Source organism: Peromyscus leucopus, chromosome 20 (genome assembly GCF_004664715.2).
Source record: "Peromyscus leucopus breed LL Stock chromosome 20, UCI_PerLeu_2.1, whole genome shotgun sequence".
Taxonomy (NCBI): domain Eukaryota; kingdom Metazoa; phylum Chordata; class Mammalia; order Rodentia; family Cricetidae; genus Peromyscus; species Peromyscus leucopus.
The window spans coordinates 5,861,113-5,869,296 of NC_051080.1; the positions used below are offsets into that span (position 1 = coordinate 5,861,113).

At 42.4% G+C, this 8,184-nt stretch overlaps 1 pseudogene; it reads left to right on the plus strand.

Moving 5' to 3' along the window:
- Positions 1-2,184: 2,184 nt before the first annotated feature.
- Positions 2,185-7,307, plus strand: LOC114708551 (annotated as a pseudogene).
- The last annotated feature ends 877 nt before the right edge of the window (positions 7,308-8,184 follow it).

An 8,184-nucleotide genomic window follows, 5' to 3' on the forward strand; every position in this document is an offset into this window, starting at 1 on the left:
AGTAGCACCGGAAAGAATGTTGCTGGGACTTAGAACTCAGCACCCGCGTCTCTTCATTCCAGGAGCAATCCTAACAATTGTTTAAATTGATTCCAACATTTAAACGGTTCAAAGTATCCCATAACCAACCCATCTGTGGGTCCGGTGATTCCTTTCCACAAAGGCCAGGTGAAATTCCTAGAATTCCTATTCTTCAAGCCTGTAACATCTTCTATGTGATGATTTACAATGCTTCAACTCTCAGAGTTTCCTAGTTTTTTTTTTTTTTGCAACTGTCCAGACATCTATTTCTTTTTGTTTTAGTACTTAAAGAAATCATATCATTTATGGCTATGTAAAGTTAGTACGCCTGGGAGTCGTTACACTTGATGCACTCTGGTTAGCTATGCTGTGAGTTTAACTGTAAGTCACTACACATAATATCTTTTTTTACATTAAATGCATACTAACGTGCTAAGAATTCTGAGTTTCCAAAAGAGAAGAGTATTTAAAAATAGATCTTCAGAGGTATAGTGCTGCTGTTTGCAAAGCCAGCATGGAGGTGGTGGTGTGTGGGGTGCTGGTGCAGGAAGTGACGAGTTCAGGGCTATCCGAGCCACTCTGCAAGACCCTGTCACACACACACACACACACACACACACACACACACACACAAATGAAATAAATAAGTAACCCTCTCATAGCTCCATTCTTTATAAGAAGTTTCATTTTAATTAAATGTAGCCATGAATATTCCAAACACATTGGTCTACACCTTGCTTTTTGTTTCACTTTAATTATGTATTTATCATGGGTTCATGAATATAGTTTTAATAGCTACAAAATATTTCATTCATTTTTCTAAGTAACAATTCCCATGCAATAGTTCCTAAATTTCTCTCTACACACAATGCTGGGATGTACAATTTCATGTAAAAAGATTCTTAACTGGTAATTTATGAAATTTTTCAATGGATCCATCTACTTACGTAGTAAGTTTCTGTCACATCATCTTGTGCCAAGCACTGTCTCAAAAATTTCCTAAGAATTCTTCATTTTGTCCTCAAGTTAACCCAATAATATTGGAACTGTTATTGTTTTTGTTTTTGGAGATGAGGAAACTGAAACCTGGTAACTTAAATAACTTAAATCACATAGTTGGTAAAGTGGAAGAACCAGGGTTTAAATCCAAGTCCTTGAACTTCCCAAGTGGTAAATGGTCTGTACATTAAAGGAATGAATGTATTTTTATTAATTCTTTGAGAATCTCATACCATGTATTTTGATCATATTCTCCTCCAACTCCCGCCACCCCCCACCTTATCCTCCGAGCTTTCCAAGACCCCTACTTCCTGTACTTTCTGTCCTTTTTTAAAAATGTTAATAACCTATCAGCTCGAATTTGTGATGTCCATATACTTCCTAGTGTGAGGCAAGACTCTGGAGTGGGGTTGACCTACCAGGACCACACTGTTAAGGGAAACTGACTCTCTCTCTCTCTCTCTCTCTCTCTCTCTCTCTCTCCTCTCTCCCCTAGAAGCCATCAACTGCCAATAAACCTCAGTTAGGGCTTATTACCCTCCCTGTCCATGCTTGAATGTTGATAGACTTGATATCCTGCAGGTTAAGTACAGACAACCACGGCTGCTGTGAGTGCAGCAGCCCCGTGTGTCTGGAAGACATCATCTCTCTCCAGTCTTCCCAGAACTCTGGCTCTTACAATCTTTAAGCTCTTTTCCAAGATGGTCCCAGAGCCTTGAGGAGGGTTGAGATATAGATGTCCTGTTTGTGTCCCAGCCCCCATGGACACCTACCTATTCCTGGCATTTTGACCAGTTGTGAGTTTCTAAGTTAGCCATCACTGTACAAAGAAATTTCTCTGGTGAGGTCTGACAGCTACACTAGTCTATGAGTAGAGAGATGAATCTGGAAGACAGTTTGATACTATGTCCATTTAGAAAAATAATAGCAGGTTGTGCTGGCTAGTTTTATGTCAACTTGACACAAACTAGCGTCATTCTGGAAGAAGGAGCCTCCATTGAGAAAATGCTCCACCAGATCGGACTGTGTTAACAAGCTGTTTCTTCCAGAGTAGATCCAACATCAGATGTTCTCCCTGGGGTAGCTCAGCTTCTGGTGTCATGGAGTCCTCTCTCTTATCTGCTGCAGTGATCCTGTGACCGACCATCTTAGTCACGCAACACAATGAGGTAAGGCGTGAGTCCTTCTGAGAGTCCCATTTTGAATGTGCCATAGTGTAGAGAACTGGATAGCGGATCAGAAAGAATTATTGCCTGTTCTGGGGGGATTTTAGACAGGCGTTCTGGCATCCCCTGTATAGACTGAGGCAGAACCACAAAAGCAGGGAAGAAATGCACTCTCCTCACAGGAAAGCATTTGCAGAATGGCTCCCGTTCATTTTCACTGTGGTGTTGTCCTGGAGCCAGATGTATCAGCTCTAAGGAGCTAAGTATTTAATTGTCAAGAATTCTGAAACCTGGCAATAAAAACATAGTCATTAGTAACAGATACTTTGATTTACAACTAAATAAATTATGCTTAAAAACAAACACAGTAAACACTCAAAAATCATCACTTCCTAGTTTGGTCCACTACATTTCACTGTTATCTGTGCCTTCAGTTTGTATGCATGATGTGTGGGCATGAGTGTCTGTGTGTGTATGATGTGTGTTTACATGTGTGTTCAGTACAGGTATATGCGGGGCGGTGTGCGCATGTCATGGCACATTTGTGGAGGTGAGAGGACAACCTCAGCTGTTGGTCCTCCTCTCCCATCTTGTTTGAAGCAGGGTCTCTCTGTGCTGTCTGCAGGTGCATAGCATACCAAGGATTCACCTGTCTCTGTCTCACAAAATACTGCAAGAGCCCTGGGATTGTAGCCACACCCAGCTTCACGTGGTTTCTAGAGATTCAAACCCAGGTCGTTCCTCACACGTGTGCAGGAAGCTCCCTACCCACTGAACCATCTTCTGAGCTCTGTGCTCTCAGTCTTTGCATTGTTATGTGGTGGGGAAATCACTTAATGGTGACTTGACGTCTACCTCTTCATAAATAGCAGTGTTACATTAGCAGCTTGAAATACATCATGCTGGGAGTGATATCCCTCCCTAAAGCATTTTGTTAAGACAATGCCACCACAACACTGCTTTAATTCATTTGTTGTTTTGTTTTGTTTGACTAGTACTTGTAGGCTATTCAAAGCCCATAAGTAAAGGCAAGGAAACTTCTAGAGTCAGGGTCTCTAGGTTTGAATTTCAGCTTCACTACTTACTGTCTGACCGAGGGAAAGGTGTTGATCCTTCCTATAAAGCAAGGATGCAATAAAGACTACCAACCACATAGGATAATTTCAAAGCTTAAAGGAGTTGTGATGTGTGTGTGTAGAACATGGAAGGTGCAGCACCATTTGTTTTGATTATTTTAATGTAGAATCAGATAGTGTCATGGAAACATCTTTCTAAGAAATGTTTGAAGTCGGTATTAATGTCTAATTTTATCAAATGTCCCTAAACACGTAATTAGAGGATTTAACTTTTCATGTAGTAATACAGTGAGCCATGTAGCTGCATTCCCACTAGAAGACACTCAGATCCCAGCAATGAACACCACTTGGCCGTGGTGTGATCCTGTTTGAGTGCAGTACTGAATTCTATTTGGTAACGATTCATTTTGCCAATTGCACCATCATTAGTACATTCTCTTGGTTATATATCCTTCATATACTCTCAAAGGTCTTGTTCTTAATAGCTTGACTGCTTTGTGAAGATATTAAAGATTTTTTAATTTATATTTTCACAAATTTCACTAGCCTTGGAAAACATATGAAACTTACTACAAGATATAAAGGACTTACCTGTACAGTTACCAGAAGCTAGGACTATTAGGACCTTAATGTTTGCCATTTTTACCTATTTTCATGATTCTCAGGCTTGACTGCACATTAAAATCACCTGCAGAACTTTAAAAATTATTCATGTGTATGTGTGTGTGGGGGAAGGAGGTGATGGATATGTTGTTATTTTGATTCATCCCGTAATACAAACATGTATCGGAACATCATATTGTACTACATACACATACACATTATCTATCTATCTGTCTGTCTGACTGTCTATCTCTAGCTCTCTATTTATCTATCATCTATCATTTATCAATCTCTATCAACTATCTATCATCTATCTGTCTATCTATCTATCTATCTATCTATCTATCTATCTATCTATCTATGATTGTTACTTGTCAATTCAAATTTTAATAACCGATGCCTGAATACCTCCCAATATCTACTGTTTTAATGGTCTGGTAAACAGCCTGGGCATATGCAGTGTTTTTAAAATTCTCCAGGAGACTATAACATGTAGCCAGCATTTGGAACTACTTACAACATCCAGCACTGAGGAATTTCACTCAGGATATTAGTCTAACTTCATCTTTTTTTTCAATGAATTTTAATGATTCATGTTAATCCATAAAAAATGCCCATTTCTTCCCTGCTTTTAAACTGATACTAGAATCTTGCAAAACACTGTTGCATGATTGTTTTTTGCTGTGTTGGAGTCTGATGTACTCACTGAGGTTACATAGGAAAAGTAAACTCTCTCTTCTTGGTGGGAAACCTATGCATACTTTTATTTATTTATTTATTTATTACGTGTACAGTGCTCTGTCTGCACATATCCCTACAGGCCAGAAGAGGGTGCCAGATCTCATTACAGATGGTTGTGAGCCACCATGTGGTTGCTAGGAATTGAATTCAGACCTTTGGAAGAACAAGCAGTGCTCTTAACCGCTAAGCCATCTCTCCAGCCCCCACCTATGCACACTTTAAGAGAACTCTCAGATTCTGCCTACGTCTTCACTTCAAAGGCCCCTGCAATGGTTTGTTAGGTAATTCTAGATCCTGTGCCATCCTTTTTGTCTCTAAACACAATTCCACTAATTTAAGACCACTTCAACAATCCAGGGAACTATGGAAATATCAGTCAGGGAGTTAGCTGGGCAGGGGGAGTAAACAAACAACCAGAAGATTAGTGGGGGAGTAAAACTAGGCTGGATATTCTAGGGGCCAACTTGTCACTATTTCTACAACGCCCAGAATACACAGCATCAAAAGTGAACCAGAGAGAACCGAAATGTAAGCTGTTGATTTTGGTGCTGTTAGTGTTGGCTCGGCAATCATCAGATGCTCCACTAGTCTGTGAGATGTTGGTAGTGTGGGGTGGAGCTCTTGCATATATTGCTATGGGAGCTGAAGGTAATCCTTAATCTCTCTTCAATTGTGCTGTGAATCTTGAACTTCTCTCTGTATATAAGTAGGAGAGATTGAAGATGGTATTTGAGGACCAACCTAGTAGACACAAAATCCTACAATCAATCAATCCATGGTTGATGTCACAGTATTGCAGTCTACAATGGCCCTGACATTTTCTGTGCCTTTAATAGATTTTAGCGTAATTATAATTTGCTACCCTTTTTGTTTATTTGCCCCTAGTCTGTACTTATGGAAGTAGGTTATCCAAATAGCTTCTTATACTGGCTAGTCTTTGACACAAACCTAAACATACCAGGGAAGAAGGAATCTCAATTGAGGAATTGCTTCCATCAGATTGCCCTGTGGGTATACCTGTGGGGCATTGTTCTAACTGATGCTCGATGCAGGAGGGCCCAGGCCATGGACAGTGCCATGTTTGGGAGTATGTGCTTGGACTGTATAAAAAAAGGTAGCCAAACAAAGCCAAGGAGAGAAAGGCAGTATGCAATGTTCTTCCAGGGTCTCTGCTTTAGTTCTTGTCTATGGGTTTCTGATCTGAGTTTCTGCCTTGGTTTCCCTTAATGATGGACTTTAACCTATAGCCAAAATAAACCTTTGCCTTCCTAGGTTGTAGGCAGAAGTTATTTGCTTCCCAAATAACCAGCACAAAAACTTAATATTAATTGTAAATGCTCAGCCGATAACTCAGGCTTGTTACTAACTAGCTCTTACAACTTAACCCATTTCTATTCATCTATGCTGCCCTGAGGCTCATGACTTTTACCTCTATCCCATTTTATGTGTCTGACTCTTTATGTGTCTGGCTGGTGACTCCTTGGACTCCACCCTTCATCTTCCCAGCATTCTTAGTTTGGTTGCCGCCCCCCCCCCGCCACTTCCTGCCTGGCTACTGGCTAATCATCTTTTTATTAACAATGAGACCAATACATATTCACAGTGTACAGGATTATTCCACAGCCCTGGGTTGCTTTTAGTCATTGTTTATTTTCACAGCAACAGAAAATCAAAGTAGATCATTCCTATACACTGTTCATTCACCCATCCTTCCTTCCTTCCCTCTCAAAGCAGACTCCAAAGGGTGGACCTACAGAAGAACAGCAGCACAGTGACCGAGTTCATCCTCGTGGGCTTCGAGTAGAGCTCCCCTTCCACCCGAGCTTTGCTCTTCAGCCTCTTCCTGGCTCTCTACAGCCTCGCCATGGCCATGAATGGCCTCATCATCTTCATCACCTGGACTGACCCCAGGCTCAACAGCCCCATGTACTTCTTCCTTGGACACCTGTCTTTCCTGGACATCTGCTTCATCACCACCACCATCCCACAGATGTTGATCCATCTGGTGACCAAGGACCACACAGTCTCCTTTGCCTCCTGCTTGACTCAGATGTATCTGGTCTTTGGTGTGGGTGTGGCCGAGTGCATCCTCTTGGCTTTCATGGCCTATGACCGTTATGTCGCAATCTGCCACCCACTCAACTATGCCCAGATCATAAGTCGGCAGGTGTGTGTCAGGCTGGTACTAACTTCTTGGATCTTTGGGATGATCAATGGCATCCTTCTTGATTACATGACATTTCGAGGTCCATTCTGCAGAGAAAACCACATAGAAAACTTCTTCTGTGAGGCCCCCATAGTGATTACCCTCTCCTGTGGGGACCCTCAGTTCAGCCTGAAGGTGATCTTTCTTGATGCCATTGTGGTGCTGCTCAGCCCCATGGTGCTCATTGTCACCTCCTATGCCCGCATCCTGACCTCCATCCTCAGCAGAGCCTCCTCCTCAGGCAGGGGGAAGACCTTCTCCACTTGTGCCTCTCACCTGACTGTGGTCATCTTTTTCTACACCTCAGCCATGTTCTCTTACATGAACCCCCGCAGTACACACGGGCCTGACAAAGACAAACCTTTCTCTCTCCTCTACACCATCATCACCCCCATGTGCAACCCCATCATCTACAGCTTCCGCAACAAGGAAATGAAGGGGGCCATGGGGAGGGCCCTTGGGAGAGGCAACCTGGCCCAGGCAGAGTCTTTCTAGCCTGAAATTCCCTCGAGGGGTTCAACCTACTGTAAATAGAAGCTTGTCCCTTTTCCAGTCATTACAACCAACACTGGAGGGCCCATGAAAGGACATTCATGCCTTCCTTGGCACCAGACTCAGACCTTGAAGTCATTTCTCCTGATGTCTGAGGCTCATGTCTTGAGTTGACTTCCAGCATAGACTGAGCCCCTCTGGTTTCTCTTGGTAAAGTGTTTTTGTGATTGGAGGGACAAATGCAGTGTAATGGGGGGGGGTGTCACTAACTGAGGAGAGGCAGGCATGCTTCTCAAGATGAAGCAGTTGGTGTAAAATCCAAAATGATTTGGAGAGTTTTTGCTTGGGGAAGAGAATAGTTTGAAAATCAAAGTGTGGAGGCAGTGGGTTGGAGAAATATTGTGTGAGGTATGCAGAGTTCTATCCCTGTGTGGCGGCCCACAAATTCTTTAAGAGAAAAAGGGGAATTTATAGAGAAAAGGGGGAATCAATCAGTGGAATTTTATTACTTGCCAAACCCAGCAAGAGGAGGCACGGAATTCTAGATTAATGTTTAAGAGGGAGAATAGAACTAGACTCAAAGCCCAAAAGCACCAGCTTGCCCCACTTGTGAGCATAACCTGGGAGTTCCCTCTGTATCACAAAAGGTCCCAGGGTCAGGGAATCTTTGAGGAACTTATGTCGTTCAACAATAGAGCAGTGCTGCTTTAACACGTTGGCACAGCTGTTGTTGTTTTTACCCCCTTGCCCCAGCTTCCTAACAGAGAAGATACATGCACCAGCTACCATGCCCAGCTCTATCTGAAGTTTCTATCACCATCCTGGCCATAGGTTGTACTGTTTAATACCCTTATTTCCTCCTAAGCTGGGCCCCCGTAGC